Raw genomic sequence first — 18,953 nt, 5'->3', positions numbered from 1 at the left:
TCTTAAAACATCAGAAAGTCATGAATTTGAAAAAAATCACTTTACAATCTTAACTTTTAAGTTAAACTCAGAATTTCATTATCCATGACATGTATTCATAGTCTCACAAATTTTCATGAGTACCAATTTTTCTAGTTTAAAAATTTGGATTGATTCACGTCAGAGTAGATGATGAAATAATTGGAAGTCTAACATATTCCTGCTGTTGGCACCATGGAATTACTTTCTCTCTCTATAGGCTTGTAATTATCAACATACCGGAACAGAGTCAAAACAGAAATCATCCTTACCATGACCCTGACTCTACTCAAGTCCATCTTTTTACCTTAATCACTTCCTGTCTCAACTATTGCAATTTCCTTTTTTAATGGTCTTCTTTAATCCTCTGATTTCTAACTCTTAGTGAATGATGAAGGCAGCTGGCAATTAATAGATTATTTAATGGAAACTCGTTGTAAGAGAATTTTCCATTAGTTTAATTTTCCTTACGTGATCCACCACCAAATCATATAATGACCTTGACAATTTGCCTACAATCTCTGGAGGGACCAATTGACTTTTATGTCTCCTATGTCTCCCTTCAAAATTAACTCATGGTTAGAAACAGATAATCAACCACCTTTTTGATGTGACTTAAGTTATAAATTAGTAGCTATTATAGCTATGTTGTGAGGATGAAGTGGCTATTTATTCAGTTCATAAAATTGAAGCTTACTTCACATTTACTCTAAGTTTGTGAATAGGCTTAATATACACTTTGGTTTTACATCTGATTTTATGTTGCCTTACTTGTCAATGAATCAAGTTCCTAGAGATGTGAGTAAACAGAAATTACAGATAGATCAACCTAAAACCTGTAATCATATGTAATTATTTGTTTTCTACGTTAGTGTAAAGGTTACTATAGTTTACTTTCAGTACTCTGTGCCATTTAATTTTTTAAATTGATATATTATTTTCAAAGTTATATATCTTCTATTTTGATGCATACAATTGATGTTGAAAGATATATTGCTAAAATTCAACACAGTCGACTTAATGGATATATGGAAACACATTTTTAGTACTACAGAATTTAGGAAAATGATCAATAAGGATTTGTATTTGAAATATTAATCACCTGATGGTTTTAGCTATTTTTGATTGTATAAAGTTAATATCAAAGCCAATTTTTTACTTCTCTGTCTCTTATTGACTACCCCTCCCCACCTTTGTTTTTTTTTTTTAAGCTGAAATGCATGATGTTTTTTGTTTGTTTGCCAACATGATTAGCAAACAGTTTTCATCTCAGGATAAATATGGGTTCTATCACCTTTCTATATATTCTGCATTTTTTAACTTTATATTTCCTTATTTTATGTAGAATAGTAAAAATTCTCTTGAAATTTCACTTCACATCATACATATATGGCTAATCAAAAAGATAACATATGTAACATGATTTCTGATACAGTAATTATTAAATTATTTCATTCAAATGTAAATTATTTCTTGTAGTAATCAAGAAGAATATTCCACATGTAGTGTTCTATCCGTTTAATAGTATTCACAAATTGACTGTGGAAATGGAGAAATTATCCCATGACTTTCTTTATAAGGAGCTGGAGAAAGACCCAGCAACTTCTTGGTATTAGTTTTCCTATTCTTCAAAGCAGAGAAGGTGCAGGCAGTGCCCAGGCATTGCTAACACCATGTAGTGATGTACATGCCAACCTAGAGAGTGATGGCTGCTCCCTGGAGGAGTTTCCCAACAGAGTGTCCCCAAGGGGATAGCATTGATCCCCCTCAGTCTCTTTTGGGGCATTCAGAGTCTCTAGTCTGCTTACCCCTGTCTATCAGAAGATTCATCTGTTTACCCCAGTGTGTTGGATATAACATTATCATTTTCTACATGTGCCATGATGTGAAAAACCAGGAAAGCACAGCTGAGTCTACCGAGAGATTATGATCACCTTCTCATTCCTCAGCCTCCCCTCCATATTCATCTCCTCCTCCTTCCTCCAACTCTCTCCTCCACACTCTGTTCTCAATGAGCCAATGCTAAATCATAATCTCATTGACGAATCCTTTATTATGTCTCTAAGGTTTTAGACTGTGGCTTAGGCTGAGACATATTTTCCCTCATATCTTCAAAAAGCCAATTTTTCTTATCTTGATGGGAGAAATTTATGACAGTATATTGATAAAATCCATTTCACGCAGTGATTCCCTGGTTCTGAGTTAGGTATCTGCATATTTCCTGTGTAATTCTGGTGCAAATGGTCCAACTTCAAGAAGTACCATTTTAAACCTTGCATTAGATCTGACCAACTACCTCTTCTCTTGACCTAATGTTTACTTACTTATTACGTTATTCTATCGTTCTTTATCCTTTACTGGCACCCAAAAGCAATATGTTATGGAAAGAGTAACATTTACTCATCTCCTCCAATTGATAAATTGTTCGGTAAAGATGATATATTGGGCTCAAAAGCTTTCAAGCAGAGTGAGGGATGAGGAATAAATACATTGTACACACAGCCTTAGAACCACAACCTGCAGTTAGTAGGCATAGTATCCATTCCACTCAGTGACAAGTTACAAAATTAGTGATCTAAGCAAAACTAATCTTGTTTAGCCTGAGGAAATTACATGAGTTCTTAAAAGAGTTATTGATTTCAATATTACATTTAAAAAGCAATGTATTTCATCAAAATTACTAGTGATTATTAGTCAAACTATGATATACAGTAAAGTGATTACAAACAGTATATTCACATGTCAATTTTGTAAAATACAAAAATTCAAAGGCTGAGAAAAAATAAAAGCTACAATCTTCAATATTCATGGAAGAGGGATTCTAAGTAAAGGAATCCCTTTACTTAGAGTGTATGTCACAACTGGGCAATGATGTACAGAAGTACACTTAGAAGAAAAACAGGTTTAGAGCCAGCTATTGACTTAAAAAAAGGTAAGGACAAAATTATGATAAATAATGTGTGCTGCCTTAAATTAGATCATCTAATTTCTTCTAAATTGTCCATGACAGTAGATACAACATGACTGAAAATTCATACCTACAATGCACATCTTTTAACTTTAATTATTGGCCTTGTTATGATGGGGATATTAGGACTAAAAAGCATTTCTGGTTTTGCCCATTTCTCCCAAGTAAACACTGGTATTACATGAAGCGGTTTCTTGTCTTTATCTTTTTTGTTGTTTTTTTTAAAATTAAACTATAGTTGATTCACAATATTGTGTTAGTTTCAGGTGTACAGCAAAGTGATTCATATATATATATATATATATATATATATTCTTTTTCAGATTATTTTCCATATAGGTTACTACAAGATATTGAATATAGCTCCCTGTGCTATACAGTAGGTCCTTGTTTATTTATTTTATATATAGTGGTGTCTATCTGTTAACCCCAAATCCTAATTTATCTCTTCCCCCTTTTCCCCTTTGATAACCATAAGTTTGTATTCTGTGTCTGTGAGTCTTTTTCTGTTTTGTAAATAAGCTCATTTGAATCATTTTTTTAAGATTCTACATATAAGTGATATCATGTGATATTTGTCTTTCTCTGCTTGACTTATTTCACTTACATGATCATAACTAGGTCCATCCATATTGCTGCAAATGGCATTATTTCATTCTTTTTTATGGCTGAGTAATATTCCACCAGAAATATATATATACATACACACACACACCACATGTTCTTTATCCAGTCATCTGTTAATGGATGCTTAGGTTGCTTCTATGTCTTGGCTATTAGTAATAGTGCTGCTATGAACATTGGGGTGTATGTATCTTTTCAAATTAGAATTTTCATCTTTTCTGGATATACGCCCAAGAGTGGGGTTACTGGTTCATATGGTAACTCTGTTTTTAGTTTTTAGTTTTTAAGGAACCTCCATACTGTTCTCCACAGTGGCTTCACCAATCTACATTCCCACCAACAGTGTAAGAGGTTTCCCTTTTCTCCAGATGCTTTTTGGTATTTATTTTTTGTAGACTTTTTTTTTAATAGATCTTTATTGGAGTATAATTACTTCACAATACTGTGTTAGTTTCTGTTGTACACCAAAGTGAATCAGCCATATGCATACACATGTCCCCATATCCCCTCCCTCTTGAGCCTCCCTCCCATCCTCCCTATCCCAGCCCTCTAGGCCATTGCAAAGCACCGAACTGATCTCCCTGTGCTATGCTGCTGCTTCCCACTAGCTAACTATTTTATATTTGGTAGTGTATACGTGTCAATGCTACTCTCACTTCGCCCCAGCTTCCCTCTCCCACCCTTGTCCTCAAGTCCATTTTCTATGTCTACATGTTTATTCCTGCCCTGCAACTAGGTTCATCAGTACCATTTTTTTTTTTTAGATTTCATATATATGTGTTAGAATACAGTATTTGTTTCTCTCTTTCTGATTTACTTCACTCTGTATGACAGTCTCTAGATCCATCCACCTCACTACAAATAACTCAGTTTTGTTTCTTTTTATGGCTGAGTAGTACTCCATTGTATATATGTGCCACATCTTCTTTATCCATTCATCTGTTGATGGACACTTAGGTTGCTTCCATGTCCTGGCTATTATAAATAGTGCTGCAGTGAACATTGTGGTACATGACTCTTTTTGAATTATTGTTTTCTCAGGGTATATGCCCAATAGTGGGATTGCTGGGTCATATGGTAGTTCTATTTTTAGTTTTTTAAGGAACCTCCATAGTGTTTTCCATAGTGGTTGTATCAATTTACATTACCACCAACAGTGCAGGAGGGTCCCCTTTTCACCACACACTTTCCAGCATTTATTATTTCTAGATTTTTTTTTTTTTATTTTGCGGTATGCAGGCCTCTCACTGTTGTGGCCTCTCCCGTTGCAGAGCACAGGCTCCGGACGCGCAGGCTCAGTGGCCATGGCTCACGGGCCCGGCTGCTCCGCGGCATGTGGGATCTTTCCAGACCGGGGCACGAACCCATGTCCCCTGCATTGGCAGGCGGACTCTCAACCACTGCGCCACCAGGGAAGCCCTAGATTTTTTTATAATAGCCATTCTGTCCGGCATGAGGTGATACCTCATTGTAGTTTTGATTTGCATTTCTCTAATAATTAGAGATTGAGCATCTTTTCATGTGCCTCTTGGCCATCTGTATGTCTTCCTTGGTGAAATGTCTATTTAGGTCTTCTGCCCATTTCTTAATTGAACTTTTCTTTTTTTTTTTTTTTGATATTGAGCTCCATGAGCTGTTTGTATATTTTGGAGATTAATCCTTTGTCTGTTGTTTCATTTGCAAATATTTTCTCCCATTCTGAGGGTTGTCTTTTGGTCTTGTTTATGGTTTCCTTTGCTGTGCAAAAGCTTTTAAGTTTGATTAAGTCCCATTTGTTTATTTTTGTTTTTATTTCTGTTACTCTAGGAGGTGGGTCAAAAAAGATCTTGCTGTGGTTTATGTCAAAGGGTGTTTTTCCTATGTTTTCCCTTTAAGAGTTTTATAGTGTCTGGTTTTACATTTAAGTCTTTAATCCATTTGGAGTTTATTTTTGTGTGTGTGTTAGGTGGTGTTCTAATTTCATTCTTTTACATGTAGCTGTCCAGTTTTCCCAGCACCACTTATTGAAGAGGCTGTCCTTTCTCCATTGTATGTTCTTGCCTCCCTTGTTGTAAATTAGGTGACCATATGTGCGTGGGTTTATCTCTGGGCATTCTATCCTGTACCATTGATCTATATTTCTGTTTTTGTGCCATACTGTCTTGATTACTGTAGCTTTGTGGTATAGTTTGAAGTTGGGGAGCCTGATTCCTCCAACTCCGTTTTTCTTTCTCAAGATTGCTTTGGCTATTCGGGGTCTTTTATGTTTCCATACAAACTGTAAAACTTTTTGTTCTAATTCTGTGAAGAATGCCATTGATAGTTTGATAGGGATTGTATTGAATCTGTAGATTGCTTTGGGTAGTATAGTGATTTTCACAATATTGATTCTTCCAATCCAAGAACATGGTATGTTTCTCCATCTGTTTATATCATCTTTGATTTCTTTCATCAATGTTTTATAGGTTTCTGAGTACAAGTCTTTTGCCTCCTTAGGCAGGTTTATTCCTAGGTATTTTATTCTTTTTGTTGCAGTAACTGAGATTGTTTCTTTACTTTCTCTTTCTGATTTTTCATTGTTGATTTATAGGAATGCCAGAAATTTTTGTGCAGTAATTTGGTATCCTGCAACCTTACCAAATTCATTGATTAGTTCTAGTAGTTTTCTGGTGGCATATTTAAGATTTTCTATGTATAGTATCATGTCATCCACAGTGATAGTTTTACTTCTTCTTCTCCAATTTGTATTCCTTTATTTCTTTTACTTCTCTGATTTCTGTGACTAGGACTTCAAAACTATGTTGAATAAGAGTGGTGAGAGTGGACATCCTTGTCTTGTTCCTGATCTTAGTGGAAATGCTTTCAGTTTTTCACCATTGAGTATGATGCTTGCTGTGGGTTTGTCATATAGGGCCTTTATTATGTTGAGGTAGCTTCCCTCTATGCCCATTTTCTGGAGAGTTTTTTTCATAAATTGGTGTTGAATTTTGTTAAAAGCTTTTTCTGTATCTATTGAGAAGATCATATGGTTTTTATTCCTTAATTTGTTAATGTGGTGTATCACATTGATTGATTTGCGTATATTGAAGAATCCTCGCATCCCTGGGATAAATCCCACTTGATCATGGTGTAGGATCCTTTTAATGTGTTTCTGGTTTCTGTTTGCTGGTATTTTGTTCAGGATTTTTGCATCTATGTTCATCAGTGATATTGGTCTATAATTTTCTTTTTTTGTGATTTTTTTTTTCTGGTTTTGGTATCAGGGTGATGGTGGCTTCATAGAATGAATTTGGGAGTGTTTCTCCCTCTGTAGTTTTTTGGAAGAGTTGAGAAGGATGGGTGTTAGCTCTTCTCTAAATGTTTGATAGAATTCACCTGTGAAGTCATCTGGTCCTGGACTTTTGTTTGTTGGAAGATTTTTAATTACAGTCTCAATTTCATTACTTGTGATAGGTCTGTTTATATTTTTTCATTCTTCCTGGTTTAGTTTTGGAAAATCGTACCTTTCCAAGAATTTGTCCATTTCTTCATGGTTGTCCATTTTATTGGCATACACTTATTTGTAGTAGTCTCTTATAATCCTTTGTATTTCTGCAGTGTCAGTTGTGATTTCTCCTTTTTCTTTTCTAATTTTATTGATGTGTCCTCTCCCTTTTTTCTTGATAAGTCTGGCTAATGGTTTATCAATTTTGTTTATCTTCTCAAAAAATCAACTGTTAGTTTTATTGATCTTTGCTATTGTTTTCTTCATTTCTATTTCATTTATTTCTGCTCTAATTTTTATGATTTCTTTCCTTCTACTGACTTTGGGTTTTCTTTGTTCTTCTTTTCTAGTTTTTTTTTTTTTTTTCGGTACACGGGCCTCTCACTGTTGTGGCCTCTCCCGTTGCGGAGCGGATGCGCAGGCTCAGCGGCCATGGCTCACGGGCCCAGCCGCTCCGTGGCATGTGGGATCTTCCCAGACCGGGGCATGAACCCGTGTCCCCTGTATCGGCAGGTGGACTCTCAACCACTGCGCCACCAGGGAAGCCCTACTTGTCTTTTTTACAGTTTTTTCCCTGTAATTGATTTCCAATCTCATAGCATTACTGTCAGAAAAGATACTTGATATGATTTCAATTTTCTTAAATTTACCAAAGCTTGATTTTTGACCCAAGATGTGATCTATCCTGGAGCATGATCCCTGTGCACTTGAGAAGAAAGTGTATTCTGCCGATTTTGGGTGGAATGTTCTATAAATATCAATTAAATCTATCTGGTCTGTTGTGTCATTTAAAGCTTGTGTTTCCTTATTTATTTTCTGTTTGGATGATCTGTCCATTGGTGTAAGTGGGGTGTTAAAGTCCACTACTATTATTGTGTTACTGTTGATTTCTCCTTTCATGGTTGTTAGCATTTGCCTTATGTATTGAGGTGCTCCTATGTTGGGTGCATAAACATTTATAATTGTTATATCTTCTTCTTGGATTGATCCTTTGATCATTATGTAGTGTCCTTCTTTGTCTCTTGTAATAGTCTTTATTTTAAAGTCTATTTTATCTGATACCAGTATTGCTACTCCAGCTTTCTTCTGATTTCCATTTGCATGGAATATCATTTTCCATCCCTCCACCTACAGTCTGTATGTGTCCCTAAGTCTGAATTGGGTCTCTTGTAGATAGCATATATATGGGTCTTGTTTTTGTATCCATTCAGCCAGTCTGTGTCTTTTGGTTGGGGCATTTTATCCATTTACATTCAAGGTTATTATCGATATATATGTTCCTATTACCATTTTATTAATTGTTTTGGGGTTTTATTTGTGGGTATTTTTCTTCTCTTGTGTTTCCCACCTAGAGAAGTTTCTTTAGCATTTGTTTTAAAGCTGGTTTGGTGGTGCTGAATTTTCTTAGCTTTTGCTTGTCTGAAAAGCTTTTGATTTCTCCATTGAATCTGAATGAGATCCTTGCTGGACAGAGTCATCTTGGTTGTAGGTTTTCCTCTTTCATCACTTAAAGTATATCCTGCCTCTCCCTTCTGGCCTGCAGAGTTTCTGCTGAAAAATCAGCTGATAACCTTATGGGGATTCCTTTACATGTTATTTTTTGTTTTTCCCTTGTTGCTTTTAATATTTTTTCTTTGAATTTAATTTTTGTTTGATTAATAAGTGTCTTGGTGTGTTTTTCCTAGATTTATCCTGTATGGGACTCTCTGTGCTTCCTGGAGTTGGGTGACTCTTTCCTTTCTCATGTTAGGGAAATGTTTGACTATAATCTCTTCAAATATTTTCTCAGACCCTTTCTTTTTCTCTTCTTCTTCTGGGACCCCTATAATTCAAATGTTAGTGTGTTTAGTGCTGTCCCAGAGGTCTCTGAGATTGTCTTCAATTCTTTTCATTCTTTTATCTTTATCCTGCTCCTCGGCACTTATTTCCACCATTTTGTCTTCCAGCTCACTTATTCGTTCTTCTGCCTCAGTTATTCTATTATTGATTCCTTCTAGTGTATTTTTCATTTCAGTTATTGTGTAGTTCATCTCTGTTTGTTTGTTCATTAGTTCTTCTAGATCTTTGTTAAACATTTCTTGTATTTTCTCAACCTGTGCCTCCATTCTATTTCTGAGATTCTGGGTAATCTTTACTGTAATTACTCTGAATTCTTTTTCAGATAGATTGCCTATTTCCCCTTCATTTATTTGGTTTTGTAGGTTTTTATGTTGCTCCTTCATTGGTGACATATTTTTTTGCCATCTCATTTTTTTTTTTTTGGGAGTGGGATTGTGTTCCTGTCTTACTAGTTGTTTGTCCTGAGGCTTCCAATGCTGTAGTTTGTAGGCTGTTTGGTAGAGCTGGGTCTTGGTGCTGAGATGAGGACCTCTGTGAGACCTCACTCCAATGAATATTCCCTGGGGTCTGAGGTTCTCTGTTAGTCCAGTGGTTCCAACATGGAGCTCCCACCACAGGAGCTTTGGCCCGACCGCCAGCTCATGAACCAAGATCCTGCAAGCCATGTGTGGTGGCAAAAAAAAAAAAAAAAAGAGAGAGAACAATAACAAAGTAAAAAATAAAATTAGACTAGGAAACTAACAGATATGTTGTAAAGAATATAAAAATATAGATGAATCAACAACTGGAAGGTACAATAGTACCACAGTAGTAAAAAAAAAAAGGAGGAGGGAAAAGAGGAAAAAAAAGAAAAACAGGGAAAAAGCCTTGGCTGTGGAGTGCAGGGCCTCAGCAAGGGAAAGGTTTGGGCAGTGGGCGGGGCCAGTACTCAGGACCCACAGGACTGGAAAAGGCCTTGGGGGGCTGTGGGGGGTGGCGCTTAGGCTCAAGGAACAGAAGGGGCCCAGACATGCCCCCCACCCCAGGTCTCAGAGGGCAGGGGACCTCACCTGGGAGTCCAGGAGGCTTCCTGGGCTTGAGTGGGCGGGGCAAACGCCCTCCTCTCCTGCTCCTCCTGCTTCTCCTGTCCCAGAGGGCCCCTCCCACCTGCCTCTCCTGTTCTCCCCTTGTCCTTCTTCCTGTGCCCCCAGGACCAATGCACCCAGGGGGAGGAGGGGAACTTGGAGGGCAGGGGGCTGGCCTGGGAGCTCTGCAGGCTCCCTGAGGTGAGTGGGCCAGGAGATTTCCCTCTGCTCCTTTCCCACTCCTTCTGGAGGGCCCCTCCCACCTACCTCTCCTGATCTCCCTGGCCTCAGGGATGCTGATCCTGTCTGGCCTCCACTTCTCCTCCCCCACTCTGTCCCCGCACATCCTACTGGTTCTCTTGGGTGTTCCTCCCATCTCCTTGGGTGTCAGGGTCCCCCACCAATGGCCATCAGGCGCCTTAGTTGCAGGGAGACACTAACTCAATATCTTCCCACACCGCCATCTTGACTCCACCCTCATTATTTGTGGACGTTTTGATAATGGCTATTCTAACTGGCATGAGGTGATACCTCCTTGTAGTTTTGATTTGCATTTCTCCAATAATTAGCAATGTTGAGCATCTTTTCATGTGCCTGTTGGCCATCTGTGTATCTTCTTTGAAGAAATTAAATGTCTGTTTAGGTTTTCTGCCCATGTTTTTTGATTGGGTTGTTTGTATTTTGTTATTGAGCTGTATGAGATGTTGCTAAATTTTGGAAATTAAGCCCTTGATGGTCACGTCATTTGTAAATATTTTCTCCCATTCTGTAGGTTGTCTTTTCATTTTGTTTATGGTTTCCTTGGCTGTGCAAAAGCTTTTAAGTTTGATTAGGTCCCATTTGTTTATTTTTGCTTTTATTTCTTTTGCCTTGGGACACTATACTGTCTTCATCTTATACACTACACATTATGTTTTGAAATTAAGTGTTGATTAAATAGCATATCTTTTTACATAAATTATTTATCTGAGATAATAGTTACTTCAGCACCAAGGCCACTGTGTGGTAAATATAATACTGTAACTAAAAAGTTTGAAAATGAATAGAGTTTGCTTAGCCCTCAAACATGCTTAATTTATTCAGAGGTTTTAGTGTTCACACTTGGAAGATCTTGTTCTGTTTATACCCACAGAGTGTGACTCTGTGTGGACTCTTTATTTTGAAGAAGCAAGTGCATAATTTGCTGGGTTTGGGGATAGAAAAGGAGATGTGCCTACAAAAATTACATTCTACCTGTAGCCAGAAACTTTAGAGAGAGCTGTTTTAGAGTGTACTGGGCACTCCATGTTGTTTCTCCCAAAAATGGGATACAGATGTAGATCTGTGTGTGTGTATACCCACTAGTGTGAATCTCTTAAAAAGTCAAGTAAAAAATAAACTACATATAGTCTGCATATATACAGATGTATAAGGTAACAGTTATTTTTCATTTGGTGTTTTTGTGTATATTGTTGCATTTGATCTTTATTTGAACCCTTTGAAGTAGGTTTTATTATTCAAAAATCTCCCTCACCTTTGAGTTCTATTCTTCCTCATCTAAAAAAAAAAAAAACAAACACAAAACAAAAACCCCATGAAAAACAAAAAATAAAAAATTGCTCTACACATACTTGCCAAATTGCTTTTCCCACGAACTACTGCTACTTCAGTGTCTCAAAGTTCAACCAACTTTTTGTGATATGCAAGGCTATAACCAATACATCACTCAATCAGTGAGTTTTTGATGTGTAACAAACCACCCCATACTTTACTGGCTTAAAGCCACAATCATTTATTTGTGCATAATTTTATGGGTCAGCAATTTGGGTTGAGCTCAGCTGGACTGGGCTTCACTGAGACTCACTCATGAAGCTGCACCCACTGGCAAGTCAGCTGGAGGCTGGTTACTTTACAATGGCTTCATTTAAATCACTCATGTGTCTGGCAGTTGGTTCTTGCTATTAATTAATTCTGGGTGGCAGCTGGAGTGATGGGTCTGACATGTCTCCAGCAAGCTAGCCTGGCCTTGGCCACATGGTGGTATATCAGGGTTTCCAGCATCAGCAACAGAAGTGGAGCCCAGTGCATAAGTCTTTTCAAGCCTCTGCTTGCATGTTTGCTAATAGACAAGTTCAGAGTCAACATAGTAAGGAATTACCCAAAAGTATGACTGGAGAATGCATGAATCATTAGGAGCCAATACTGTAAAAATTTGTCACCATCACCATGTATGCGTCCTCAATATGTTCTTGAATCACTCCTTCCTTTTCCATTTTCACTGCCGTTGCTCTAGTCTAAGCCTTTGTTTTATCACTTGGTCTTCCTAACCTTCCTCATCCACAATTCACTCATGCTTTATACTTTTCTCCCTAAAATCTCTCAACGTGACTTGTTGTTTTTAGTTATACATTTCTTAGCTTGAACAAGACCCTTCAAGATCTGACCTCAATTCATGATCCTCCGTGTCCCATGATGCTCCTTATTCTCCAGCTACACCCAACTACTGACTCCACCAACTAGCCCTTTCTTGCCTTTGTGCCTCTATACATTCTATTCTGTCTTCCACCTGTGAATGCATACCAATCCTTCAAAATTAGTTCAGATGTTCTCTGTGAAGCTTTCTGACTGTCCTCCTTGGACTGAGGCTGCCCTTGCCTGAGATGGTCACTCTTGCCTTTGTGCTCTTAGAGCACTTTGTGCATGTAACCATTATAGTATTTATCTTGTTATATTCTAATTTGTCTGCCTCCTCCAATTCACTGAGAATATTGAAAGAGAGAAATCATGTTTTATTTATTTGTGAATGAAGAGAAGTTGGAGAACTGCTACCACTTTCCATTCGTTTCTGTAATAAATATTTGTAGGTATCTACTATGTACCAGCTATGGTTTAACATATACATCTAATATTTGATTTGCATGTTATATTTTTCCTTTTTACTATATGTATTTATTACAACACTATGTAAGAAGTAATTCTCAAATACACATAAAGTAGTACATAATTTACTATTATATATGGACTAATCTAATCTATTTTCTTCACTGTTGCAAACATACAATTGGTCTTATATTAAAAAAAGACTGTTAGACTATCTTGTATTTGAAATGGAGAGAGAAGTAAGTGATTATTTACATGTGAAGGATAAAGGTTACCGGAGACACTGGATATTAAGGTTGAACAAAGTAACTTTCAATAAGAGTAGAGTGATTTTATTTTAACTAAATAAGTGAATATTCAAATATTTGAAATATACTCTCTCTCCATTTTTAACAGTAACTTTGTAATAAATATATATATATTTCTCAAGCTTTAATATATTTTACATGTATATATGCACCCCTAGAATTATATAAATATCTTTTATTTATAAACAACCAGAGGTCAAAATTTTACTAAAGATAAGATTTACCCTGCTTTTTAAATTTTGTTTTGAAGCAGTTTTGATCTAGAGAAAAATAAAGTGAGTAACATAACATGCACATATGTACTCTCTATCCTGGCATTTTTACTTTTCTAAACAACATATCAAATAAGAAATAAACATATTAGCATCAGTCACTCAGCAGGGTCTATAGTATGGAGAGCTACAAGGCAAGAAGAGTATCTTATTACAGCCCTTAGGAAAATCTGATGAAATGTCTAGACACCTGAATGGGGTTGAGCAGCACTCTCTCAGCAGAGTCACTTCTGCTTCAGGACTGAGTTATTAGCTCTTGACTTCAGTTCAGGCTAAAGTCTCTGTCTATCTTTGGAATGATGGTGGTAAAAGAGGTAACTGTTATTCATGAAATTGCCTGGTAACTGTGTTTGGCAATGGCTACAGTGAGTTCTGGCTCAGTGTCAAGCAAGGAGCTGAGTGATTATTTTACATAGCAATTATTTTATTTTATTTTGTTTCATTTCATAGTTCCTAAAAACCGCAACTCGGGAAGTATCTTTTCTTTTTCATGCAAGACTTGTCCATTTGTCACCAGGCAATGTTGATCCTCCCTTTAAATAACATTAATACCTGCCATTTATCCCATTTCCAAGGGCACGTTCCCTTTCCTGGTCCTGATCACTGCCCGGATGGAATCCAGCTATAGCTTCCTTGAAGCCCGTTTTCCTGGCTTTTCCCCAAATTAACTGACGTTTTACATTGATTTGCAGTTATGGGAAAAAAATGGTTCTGCCTGCATCTAAACTGGAGCCATCAACTCAATTCTAACCAACTGGACATATTTCATCTTTATTTTTATTGACTCCCTCAATCCTCTCAACATTTCTTGATCCTTTTTCTTCATCTCCTCTTTGTTCTTTGTTTTCTAGTACTTCTTTCTCATCCTACATGCAGTAAGAGCAAGGAAGAAAGGGGTGGAAGAGGGGGAGGGAGAAAGGAGGGAAGGAAGGAAAAAATAACATGGCACTCAAGACTGAAGGAGGAAGAAATTAGACTTGAAGAAGGAATGTAGACATAATTAGCTGAAATTTATAGGAAAATTGCAAAACTAATAGCTCAAATTTTAAGAATAAGCCTGGGAAGTTTGTCCAAACTTTGTAAATTTTCTTCATAGCAAAGTCTTGGACTAAGTAGTCATTCTTATCTGGTAAGATATCCTTATAACCTGAACTTGCCTATTTAAATATTTTTTCTTTATTGAGATAAAATCCACCATTTTAACCATTTTGAAGTGTACGATTCAGTGGCTTTTAGCATATTCACAATGTTGTGCAACCATCACCACTAATTCCAGAACGTTTTCATTACCCAAAAAAGAAACTCCATATTCATTAAGCAGTCACTTCCTGTTACTCGCACCTCCAGCCTCTCACAATCACTAATTTACTTTCTGTCTTTATGGATTTGCTTATTCTGCACATTTCATATGGATGGACTCATACAATATGTGGCCTTTATATTTGACTTCATTCACTTACCATTATATTTTCAAGTTTCACCCATATTGTAGCATATATCAGTTCTTCTTTATTTTTTATAGCTGAATAATATTCCTTTTTATGAATATACCACAGTTTATTAATCTACTCAACAGTGATGGACATTGGGTTGTATCTGCTTTGACTGTTATGCATAATTATGCTATAAACAGTTGTATTCAAGCTTTGATGGGAACATATGTTTTCAATTCTCCTAGGTAAATATCTTGGAATGGAATTACTGGGTCATATAGTAGCTCCACGTTTAATTATTTGAGGAACTGCCAAACTGTTTTCCACAGTGACTGCATTCTACATGCTCATCAGCAATGTATGAGACTTCCAATGTCTCCACATTTTATTTTCATTTTCCTTTTAAAAAATTATAACCATCCTAGTGGGAGTAAAGTGCTATTTCATTGTGGTTTTGATTTGCATTTCCCTAAGAAAAATGATATTGAGCATCTTTTCATGGGCTTATGGAACATTTGTTTATCTTCTTTGGAGAATGTCTATTCAAATCTTTGGTCCATTTATAGATTGGGCTGCTATCTTTTGATGAATTATAACAACTCTTTATATATTTTGGATTCTAGACCCTTATCAGGCAAATGATTTTTAAGTGTTCTGCCATTCTGGGTGTTTCCTTTTCACTTTCTTGTTAGTGTTCTTTGATGCACACATTTTAGTGGAGTTCAATTTATCTTTTTTGCTTGTTGCTGTGCTTTTGGTGTCATATTTAAGAAATATTTGCTTAGTCTCAGGTCATGAAGGTTTACACTTAGGTTTCCTTTTAAGAGTTGTACAGTTTTAGGGACTTCCCTGGTGGTCGAGTGAGTACGACTCTGCACTCCCAATGCAGGGGGCCTGGGTTCGATCCCTGGTCGGGGAAGTAGATCCCACATGCATACTGCAACTAAGAGTTGGCATGCCACAACAAAAAGATCCCACAACTAAGATCCAGCATAGTCAAAATAAATAAATAAATAAATATTTTAAAAATAAAATAAATAAAATAAAAGAGTTGTACAGTTTTAGCTCTTATATTTAGGTCTCATCCATTTTGAGTTAATTTTTGTACATAGTGTGAAGAAAAGTTTCAGATTCATGTGGAAAGGTTTTCTTTTGCATGTGGATATCCAGTTGTTTCAGCAACATTTGTTGAAAAGGCAATTTTCTTTTCATTGAATGGTCTTAGCATCTTTGCAAAATCAGTATTTGCTTCATGTATTTGGGGGATTTGTTGTTAGGTTCACAACTGATCTTACTTTTATTTGAATGTAGCAACATGATATTTTTTACCTAAAGGAAAAATGTAAAATAAGTAGTTTCTATATTTAAAAAGTAATCTTGGTGAACATAAAAAAAATTAGGTGAGGTATGAACTTTCACAGAAGAAAGTTTCATAATATATGGTCACTGCAGATCATACTACACTCAGAAAGAGTCTAGACAAGGAGGAAGATGTTTCTCAGAATCATTCTGCAATGAAAGAAAAATTTTCTTTTTTTTGACTATGAGCACCGAAAGCAATCTAAAGTTTCAGAATAAAAATATTAGGTACCTTTTATTGAATGCTTACTGTTCCAGGCACTGTATTAGGGATTTTTATAATGCTTTTTTTTTGGGGGGGGGTACATGGGCCTCTCGCTGTTGTGGCCTCTCCCGTTGCGGAGCGCAGGCTCTGGACGCACAGGCTCAGCGGCCATGGCTCATGGGCCCAGCCGCTCCGCGGCATGTGGGATCTTCCCGGACCGGGGCACGAACCCGTGTCCCCTGCATCGGCAGGCAGACTCTCAACCACTGCAGCACCAGGGAAGCCCTATAATGTTTTATTTAATTCTTACATCAGCGCTATAATGTGGTGTCTTATGTCAGCAGAACATGAGTCAAGCAGTCATCACAAATGTGATTTTTAAGAAAGTGTTTCTAGGAGAAACAGGTAAAGGAGTAGGGATAGCAGGACAGAGAAGGGGAAGTAGCCAGACAAGGGTGGGATTCCAGGAATTATCCAGGAGAGAATGCTTCAGCCTGATCCTACAGAGGAGCTCTGGATTGTAAACTGCAACTCAGGTTTATCTACCATGAGGTTAATGAGCTGGACTTTTATTCTCCTTAATCATCAGTCATTGGCTAAGGGCTACCCAGGGGATGTATAAACACTGAGGTGCTTGCTCGCTCTACCTATGGGCAACGGTGGTCCAGGAGCCAAGGGCAGCTCCTCCAAAGAAGAGTCTCAGTTGCTTTCAGGTGGTGTTCGTGGTGGAGCTGGTTACTGGAAACAAAAGGAAGTTGAAGCTGGAGAAAGGGTGGTTTGAAAATGTGAGGGGGATCCAAGAGGATCTGGGCAAGCACCCATGAGTCTGCTACAGATGACGTACTATTTTTTTTTCCAATTTAGAGAGAAAGAAACAGAAAGGTTAAGTGCGCAGAGTCACAAAGAGAATGAATGCTAATGTATCGGACTCCAAATTCCTTTCCCCTTTAATGTGGTGCCTCCAGTCAGGAAGGTAATGTCATCTGGGAACTTCCAAGCATCTCCTGTTTTGTATATCGTTGTGTTATTTTCTTCAAACAGAATAAACTGTTTTAGATATTCTTTTTTTGGGATCTGTCAAATTGCATGCAGAATTTTGTATGTGAGTGTATGTGTGTGTTTTTCTTCTTCTGGGGAGAGAATCTATGGCTTACACAAATTTCTTAATGGGAATATAAAAACCAAAATGTTTAGAATCACTATTTTAAAAGATCATTCTCTATATTTACCTATTTTCCTGCCTAGGTTTTTATGACTTGCTTATCACTATTATGTCTCTAAAACATTGTTCTCATGAGATCAAATTATAATTATCACAGATGGCAATTTAGGATGATAGAAGTTGTTTTTCCCCTGCTCACAACACCACTTTTACTGCATCACATAAGTTTGAGAGGGATTGGCATTAACTCTTTTTTAAACATTTGGTGTAACTCAGCATTGCCACCATCTTGTCCTAGGCTTTTATATGTTGGAAGTGTTTTTATTACTAGTTAAATTTCTTTACTTATTGTAAGTCTTTCAGATTTCTATCTCTGACCAGTAGTACAAAGAACTTACATGTTATTTTGTTAGGCAGAGAGTTTACTTAAAATTAAGGCAAAAAGTTCATTTAGAGCCTTAAATGGTTTGTGTTTTCACTGATCAATTCTGGATAAGTGCCAGATATTCACTTAGTGTCTGTATGACTTACATACACAATCAACCTGGATATCGAGTGCTATTAAAAAAATTTTTTTTAAATCCCAGTAATTTTCCTGAATGTTTTTCTTCTGATTATGTGATATAAGTGGGCAGTCTCTTGTGTACAGTTAACCACTACGACTTCCTTTACAAAATGAGTCTGAGGGTGTCTCTGTAAAGAAGGAAGATTCTAAAGTTTAGTATTGTAGAGCTAAGCCCCATGGACTGAGAAAACTCTCAGGCTTTGGGGGTGGGGGGGACTGGGTAGAGGAGATTGATTTGCAAGGTTGTGGGAAGAGGTGGTGGTATAGCCTCAGAACTTTGGGTGCCTGGATGGGTGGATAGCCCTAGCCTGGACCCAGCTTCTGGAGGTACAGCTAAGGAGAAAACCTTTGACAGAAAGGTGGTGCCTTTCCCGTAAGTGGTGTTAAAAAAAATGGGTAAGGGTCAAATACACTCATAATCTTGGCCACCTAGGCAAGTTAATGCTCTTAGATTGTATTACTCCTCCCCAAAATCCACCCTCCAGCCATCTATCACCTTGGGTCCCATTTTGTTTTTTCTATGCTATATTTTGATGTAATATAGTTTAATATTAAATTAAACTTCAAGGGTGATTTATCTTTCTAACGCTCCAAATGAGGGTGACAGGTTGCAGGTTGTGGTGAGGCGATGTGAACCAAAGCAGGATTCTTGCTCTTTCTGGAGAGCACTAAGCATATAGATAGCAAGCACAGGGCATTATCTGTCAAAAGAACAGAAGGTGAAAGGAATGAAGGATTATGTGGCAGTCAGGCAACAGAGACCCCAAGTCTATTGACTTCTTCTTAGAGAACAAGATATTTTCAACCACATGAC

Source organism: Pseudorca crassidens, chromosome 13 (genome assembly GCF_039906515.1).
Source record: "Pseudorca crassidens isolate mPseCra1 chromosome 13, mPseCra1.hap1, whole genome shotgun sequence".
NCBI lineage: Eukaryota > Metazoa > Chordata > Mammalia > Artiodactyla > Delphinidae > Pseudorca > Pseudorca crassidens.
Note: the sequence above shows the minus strand (reverse complement) of the source record.